The sequence below is a fragment of the Anabrus simplex genome, chromosome 1, assembly GCF_040414725.1.
Source record: "Anabrus simplex isolate iqAnaSimp1 chromosome 1, ASM4041472v1, whole genome shotgun sequence".
Taxonomy (NCBI): domain Eukaryota; kingdom Metazoa; phylum Arthropoda; class Insecta; order Orthoptera; family Tettigoniidae; genus Anabrus; species Anabrus simplex.
The window spans coordinates 610530187-610538074 of record NC_090265.1 but is presented as its reverse complement, the minus strand read 5'-3'; the positions used below and the strand labels follow the sequence as shown (position 1 = coordinate 610538074).

The 7888-nt window shown below is 43.2% G+C and overlaps 1 long non-coding RNA gene across 1 annotated transcript; it reads right to left on the bottom strand.

Annotated features, from left to right (window-relative positions):
* Positions 1-3738: 3738 nt before the first annotated feature.
* LOC137500199 (uncharacterized) lies at positions 3739-6147 on the bottom strand. Its single transcript, XR_011018020.1, has 2 exons — positions 6094-6147; positions 3739-5345 (listed from the first exon to the last, which is right to left on the bottom strand). It is a non-coding gene; the product is annotated as an uncharacterized lncRNA (long non-coding RNA).
* Between the last annotated feature and the right edge of the window lie 1741 nt (positions 6148-7888).

Here is a 7888-nt window from a genome sequence, read left to right as displayed (position 1 = left end):
GTGGTACGTCGCTGACATTAGAAAAAGTAACCCTTCCGGGCACCACGACTACCAGTGTATGCGATACATCAACTGGAAAACCTCGTCCGTTCCTGACACTTCCTTTTCGACGCAAGTTCTTTGACAAGCTCCATAACTTAAGCCACCCAGGTATTCGAGCCACCTCTCGTCTAGTCTCAGATAGATTTGTTTGGCCATCTATTCAGAAAGACACTCGTGCCTGGACTCGTGCTTGTTTGTCCTGTCAACGCAATAAAGTGACGAGGCATAATATATCTCCTTTGGGGAATTTCGGAGCACCCACAGGCCGTTTCAGCCACATTCACTTGGATATTGTTGGTCCACTGCCTGTCTGCGAAGGCTATAATTATATCCTCACTGCTTTTGACAGATTTACTCGCTGGCCAGAGGCATGGCCGATGCGCAGCATCACTGCCGAAGAAACAGCCGATACGCTAATAAGTGGTTGGATCTCCCGATTCGATCTCCCAACTCGTATAACTACTGACCAAGGAAGACAATTCGAGTCTACACTCTTTCGCAGACTTATGACACAATTTGGTACAACAAAAATCCGTACAACCAGCTACCACCCATCCGCTAACGGTATGGTAGAGCGTCTTCATAGACAGCTAAAAGCTTCTCTGATGTGTCATAGTGCAACGTGGATAAAAGCCTTACCCCTAGTGTTACTTGGCATGTGTGCGGTTCTAAAGGAAGATCTGAAAGCTTCCCCCGCCGAACTAGTTTTTGGGGAGCCTCTACGCCTCCCTGGGGAAATGGTTACTTCTTCGCCCAGTTCTCCTACTCCACTTGACCCTGCGGATTTTGTAAATCACCTAAGGAAGGTAATGGCCGAACTAAGACCTGTTCCTGCCTCCCGCCATAGTCAAGAGAAAATATTCGTCTTCAAAGACTTGGCAACTGCCTCCCATGTTTTCCTGAGAGTTGATCATGTGAAGCCTCCCTTGCAACCCCTATACTCTGGTCCTTACCCTGTAGTCAGCCATAATGAGAAGACTTTGACGCTAATGATCGGAAACAAGGAAGTAGTAGTGAGTACAGACCGTGTTAAACCTGCATACATAGAAACAAACCTTGCTGTTCCTACCCGCACCAACACACCTGACACATCTGCTACCCCCATTTCATCCAGTCAACCTAGCACTTCTTTTACACCTGACTTACCTGATGCGTCATCACCACCCAGAAAGTACACAACACGATCAGGACGCAGAGTTCGCTTTGCCCGTCCATTCGATTTGTGAACTTTCCTTCTCCGTGGGGGGGGGGGGGGTGATGTGGCGGCATCAGGAAGAATGAACTCGCCCCACATACAGAACGCACCCTTGTGCACGATGCAACATTGCATCAGGGTATAGCTTGCTAAACTAGCGTCATTCGGCTGCGTGGAGTGAGCATGAGCATCACGCCTGTTTGTGTCTTGTTGGTGTAATCAGTGTAACCTATCTCACATGCAAAGGTGTACTAAAACTGTGTGTGGTGTAAATAAATCTTATTATCCATGAGGACTGGTTTATTTATGAACGATGTGGAGCTGCCTACAACCAAGACTCCATAAGTACAACCACCGTGAACAGTAACGATCTTCAAAGCATGCATTTAGATAGTGCTGTGCGAAACAGCGTTGCCGATTTTGTGAAAAGTTACAAACCTGTTTAATTATTAATCTTTCGCAAGGATATTGTTAACTGCAATTGTTGTAATAAATTTGTCTTTAATAAACATTGTTTTAAACTTACTTTCATGAATTATTCGCTTAAAACCTCGTAAATGGCCCGACATGTGTGCAGAATTATTATAGACAAAGACTGATAAGAAATTGCCGTCGTAAATATCAAGTCTCTATACGACATTCCTGTAGCTAGGAACCTTAAAGTGCAACTCAGTTTTTCGTGTGGAAATATAGATACGCGCATCACAGTATTTTGACGTTCAATTAGAGGCGTTACCAAACGAAGCAATTCGGTATATTCGTTTTCATCCATTCTTAAATAATTACGCCAGTCATCTGGATCTTTTCTTAAGTCGTTCATTTATTTACACGTGAATAGGTTCTATACATAGGCCTATATATCTTTTTAATAGCCATTTCTTGCTCCATTTTGATCTACAACGCTTACATCTCGTTTTCTTTAGCAGAAAACAGTAAAAAAATAACTACCGGTATAGCAAAAGTAAATCGTCACTCGGCCACATTGCTGCGATAGCACCTACTCCAGTCCAACTTTGTCGTACTGAAGTTTGCGCAATCAGAGTCTACAGAGAGGCCCAGCCCATGAGCTGCTTCGGCAGTACGCTGCAATGGGCTTTGAAAGGCTCGAACGTAAGAAGCCCGTGACGTCGTCGCACGGGCCGGTCTGGGCAGCGCTCTGTCATTCGTACGCGGTGAGCCAAGGACAGCGCTGTGGTAGTTCTATGGGCCGACTGCTTCAATGTGTACAGTGTACTGCGTGTCAGTGGAGTGCGTTGCATTACGGTCGAGTGGAGCTGATCAAATTTGCTGTGGTTTTCAGTTTGACTTCTCCGTCTATCCTGTTATCGAAAATGAATGTGGACTGTAGTTCTAAAAGAAAAACCGTGGTAAAAAACGTGAAGTAAAAAAATAACAAACGAACTAAAAACTGCACAATACAAGACTTCCGAACCGGATCCTAAACTTAAAAGTCGTATTTGGTTGGTATTCAAGCGGTGATGGGAATGACGTTAATTTTGTGTGCTGTAAGTCTGCGGTGAATTTTATGTACACACAAGCAGTTATCCGCGGCTTCTCGCGTGGATTTCGTAATTTGATAAAAGTAATCGTTCCTCGGTACTGTATTAAGACATTATCTGAAAATCCCTGAAGTAAAAAACCTCACTGGCTCGATAGCTGCAGTCGCTTAAGTGCGTCCAGTATCCAGTATTCGGGAGATAGAAGGTCGAACCCCACTGTCGGAAGCCCTGAAAATGGTTTTCCGTGGCTTCCCATTTTCACACCAGGCAAATGCTGGGGCTGTACCTTAATTAAGGCCACGGCCGCTTCCTTCCAACTCCTAGCCCTTTTCTGTCCCATCGTCGCCATAAAACGTATCTGTGTCGGTGCGACGTAAAGCAACTAGCAAAAAAAACCTCACTGAAAAATTGAGTTTCATTTACCCCAGAAACTTTTTGTAAACCAAGTGTGTGGTATTGCCTTTTTTGGGGCTGAGATGACCATGCGACATAGAACAGTACACGTGAGAACGTCTTCTCTCAAGTAAAAAGTTTATTTTTAAAGGAGATTACAAATACATATTTCCACATCTGTAACATCTTCAGGTTTTGAGATTGAATTCAGCCCTTCATTCACCCCCACCTACGTGGATTTTCCAAAAACAAAAAAAAGTGACATGTTTCTTTATTTTTAAAGGACATTCCAAGTACCAAGTTCCATGTCTGTAATATGTAAAGTTTTTGACATACACTGTAGATATTGTGCCTTGCAGCACCCTTCGGTTCCGGCCAGACGAATGCCGATCTCGAACCAAGAGCATTATAGTAACAAACTCCCACAAGCGCGGGCTCATGCACATAGTCTTACCTGCGTACATATCCTTGCACAGCTACACTAAAAAAAAGCATGACTCAGGGATAATGGGTAAAACATACGGCAACACACGATAAGACAACAGGATATGTGAACTAGTAGGTAAGAATAATCAATATTGAAATAAAAAGATGGGAAAAACCCCTGCATTCACAGTGAAAAGGACATAATTTATTACAATAAAAAGACCAAATCTCTCACATAAATTACAAGGAATGAACATCTCATTTAATTGTCACGCGATATTCGTAGTCGACTTCCCGGTCATAATTCTTTCGCACAGCCAAGCTGGAACAGTCACGGAATCACGGAATAAGTCAAAGTAAAGAGTGAGACAAACAAATTGTGCAAACATCTCAAAGGAGCCATCTCCTATGCGTGAAAAGTGTTGTGTCACAGAACCTCGAACCCATGATCTACTTACAACAAAACTACTCTGTACAAGGCCTGGAGTGGATGAAAGCTCATAGTCCAGCATAACTAAGATACATAAACTCATAAATAAAACCATCAAAATTACAGTTCCAACATTTGGTAGCAGAAAGAACACGTGGCAAATCTAAGAAGAACACGGCCATACAAACAGAATGCGGTCTTCGCAGGCAGCCATTCACAAGGCCAAGGGCGACTCCCCTTCAGACCACTTAAGGAAAAAAAACGCAGACAGCGAGATACAAAAACCTTGCCTGTAACGTCAAACTTGACTTCCTTGACTCACGTAAATCACCTAGGAGAGTGTTAGCCATGCCACCCTATCTGATGCACACAGCTGTTCGACTACAGGGAATTCCTGCCCCGTACATCAGGTCTCCGTCTACTCTTACGTACATCTCACATCCATAGTGCCGAAATTACATAATCATCATCTCATATCTGCCTTCATATGGCTAAGACGTAAATATCATTCTCTCATATCTGCCTCCACAGGGCTTCTCCATCATTACATAAGGGTACAATCCCCTGGCACTACAAATTCCTGGCTACAATAAGGCGTAATGAACATTCCTTAATTATACATCATTCAACAGCGTGAAGTCGCATAATGTCAATGCGTGCAATAAGCTATATATTTAGCGCATCTACATCTCCAGCGCGATGGCTCACACACCCAGCCACGCTAACCCATGCAAGTCAAGCAGTAAGTCTCCAGTTTGTAAAAATTACGTACGACCACCAATGAAAATCTACACTGCTGCCGAAACGGCCGTAACTGACTAAGAGATCTAGCTAACATGACCAAGACGTAAAAGATGCCACGAAAAAGAAACAAAAATTTATACAAGTGGAAAATATACAATCTACTATCTACCCTACTGCCCTGAGTTCGAGGTCTGTGCATATTTACATTATACAAATCATTATATACATTGGAGAGCTACTGTCATGGCTGACGGCCATCTTGAGTTCTAATTTTGATCTATCCCATGCTTAGAATAAATTGGATCTGTCTGACCTGGAAGTACCGAAGACATTGCGAGGCAGCTCTCTATGGACCCCTGGAGTTTATTTCATGTTGACGGTTGTCACTGCTAGCCGCAAAGTTAGATGGATTACTGGATTCATGCTCGCTGGTAAAGGCTTCTCCGGCAGCTTCCGTGAAGGTTGTCAGGTGTCTTCTTTGGTGTCGTGGTGAGCTTGCCTTCCTGGTGTCCCCGCGTCGATGCTCGATGTCTTGACGGCTGCTCCGTTTCTACAGCTTGCCGTCCTCCTTTCTCGTTCTCTGCGACGTTGCTCTCGCTGGATCGGTGGAGGGGAACTGTAAAGAGACATAAGTTACCGAGAGTTCTGATTCGATGCCTGTCTCCACTAACGTCCCTCTCACACGTTTTAAAGCCCCGTTCACTACTAGAGTTAAGTCGACTACATCAATAGTTCACAGATTCACATATGGTGACTAGATCCAGTCGTTCTATCCCCCTGTGGGTGGGGGCGGTAGAATAACACCCACGGTATCCCCTGCCTGTCATAAGAGGCGACTAAAAGTGGTCCCAAAGGCTCTGAACTTTGGAGCGTGGGTTGGCGACCACGGGACCCTTAGCTGAGTCCTGGCATTGCTTCCACTTACTTGTGCCAGGCTCCTCTCTTGGTCAACTCTTGTTCCTTTCCGACCCCGACGCTATTAGGTTTGCGAGGGCTAGGGAGTCTTTCATTTTCACGCCCTTCGTGGCCCTTGTCTTCCTTTGGCCGATACCTTCATTTTTCGAAGTATCGGACCCCTTCCATTTCTCTCAGATTAGTGTTATATAGAGGATGGTTGCCTAGTTGTACTTCCTCTTAAAACAATAATCACCACCACCACCACCAGTCGTTCTATCACAGAGATGTTCTTCCAGAAATACTCTGAGCTATCATAAGATTACGAACTTCGTTTCTAATACTTGGCCCTCAAAGTGATTTGAAGCTACTAGCGAAGCAGTGGAGTTATAGGCAGTACATGTTCATGACAGGCAGGCAAACACATGTAGTATGAAGGATTCAACTTGATTATGCGGTTATTTACTTACTTCCATTCCCCAATAAATTGTGCTGGATGATAGCTGCTCGCCGCTCAGCTCTTATTTATTTATTTTATTTATTTATTTATTTATTTGGGAAACCAAAACTCTATGTCCACTTGGAGCTGTATCACGCCGTCGCAACAGCTCGACAGTCAGAAAGTGGATCTCCAGCGCTCTTCAGCCGCCTATTTATAATACAGCTCGCGTACCCAAGCTAATGATTTACCCGCGAGCTCTTCCCGCCCGCGATTGATATGCATAGCGCGCGCCTAGTACTTATCTCCAATATGCACTGGTAACTAGGCTCATGTCGCATATCAAAATTTTGTGCCAATTATGGAGGTTGCAATTTTCTTCTCAGATAAAATACATCTAAACTGTACTGAAATGAAATGAAATGAAATGAAATGAAATGAAATGAAATGAAAACCTACAACCTGTTTTCCAGTCATTGACCGGGTCAGGGATGGAATGAATGAAGCAGATATAGGCTATTAGTACGATGGGGTCGCCACTCCAAAAGTGATTTATTAATGGCTGATACATGCTATGCAATGAGAATGGAGAGTGTTGCTGGAATGAAAGACGACAGAGAAAACCGGAGTACCCGGAGAAAAACCTGTCTCGCCCCCGCTTTGTCCAGCACAAATCTCACATCGAGTGACCTGGATTTGAGCCACGGTATCCAGCGGTGAGAGGCCGATGCGCTGCCGTCTGAGCCACGGAGGCTCCTATACTGTACTCTAAGATATAAATTCATTTCCTTTTCGCTCCAAATCCTTTGTTGGCACGCTACCATAGATGACGTGTTTGGCGTCCTCTGCCTATAGTTAAGAGCTTCGCTTGGGGTAATAAATTTATTTTATTAGCTTCCAGAAATTTCCTAATTATTCAGCTGCTCCTTTCCCACAAGAACTGCACACACTCAACCTCTCCCAGGCAATAAATTAGTAAACAAGGATCTCCCAGGTGGTCTCGAATATACTCGATCTCTCCGGCTAAAATCATAACTCTTGGACAATGACCAGTATGGTTCAATATACCGGTACTCATTTTAAAAATTCACCTGCATTTTCAATTCTTTTCAATCCCTTAAGTGGAAAACAAGAAAACGTGTTCATTGATAAAGGAGCTGCCAAATACCAATGATCACGACGGTATCCTCATGAAAATAATTCAGCACCTATTTCAACGCCCCCCCCCCCTCCATCCGAAGTTAATTTCACCCCCAAAATGAGTGTTTTTTATTTTTAAAGGTGATTTCAAACGCCCGTTTTCACGTCTGCAACATCTTTACGTTTTTTGGATATAAGTATCCTCATACAAATAATTCATCTAATATTTCAGTCCTTTTATCCCCCCTTAAGTAGATTAGCCAAAACCAAAGAAATATTTCTTTCTTCTTAAAGGAGATTCTAAATACCAATTTTTACGTCTGTAACAACTTCAGTTTTTGAGATGTCAGTACCTAATAAAATTAATTCAACCCCCTTTCCAGTCAGTTTTACACCCCCCCCCCCACATTTAGTGGTTTTCAAAAACAAAATAATACCTGTTTTTTATTTTCAAAGTATTAAAAATATCAATTTTCAAATCTGTAACGTGTTAAGTGTTCGAGATATACTGTAGATATGCTCATCTTAAGAATTCACGCCAGTCCCACATTTCAGTCCTCCCCCCCCCCATTAAGTGTCTTTTCCGAAAACAAAATAAAACATGTCACTTTATTTTTAAATTCACGTCTGTAACATGTTAAGTTTTCGAGATATAGTGTACATATGCTCAGGGATTATGTGTACAA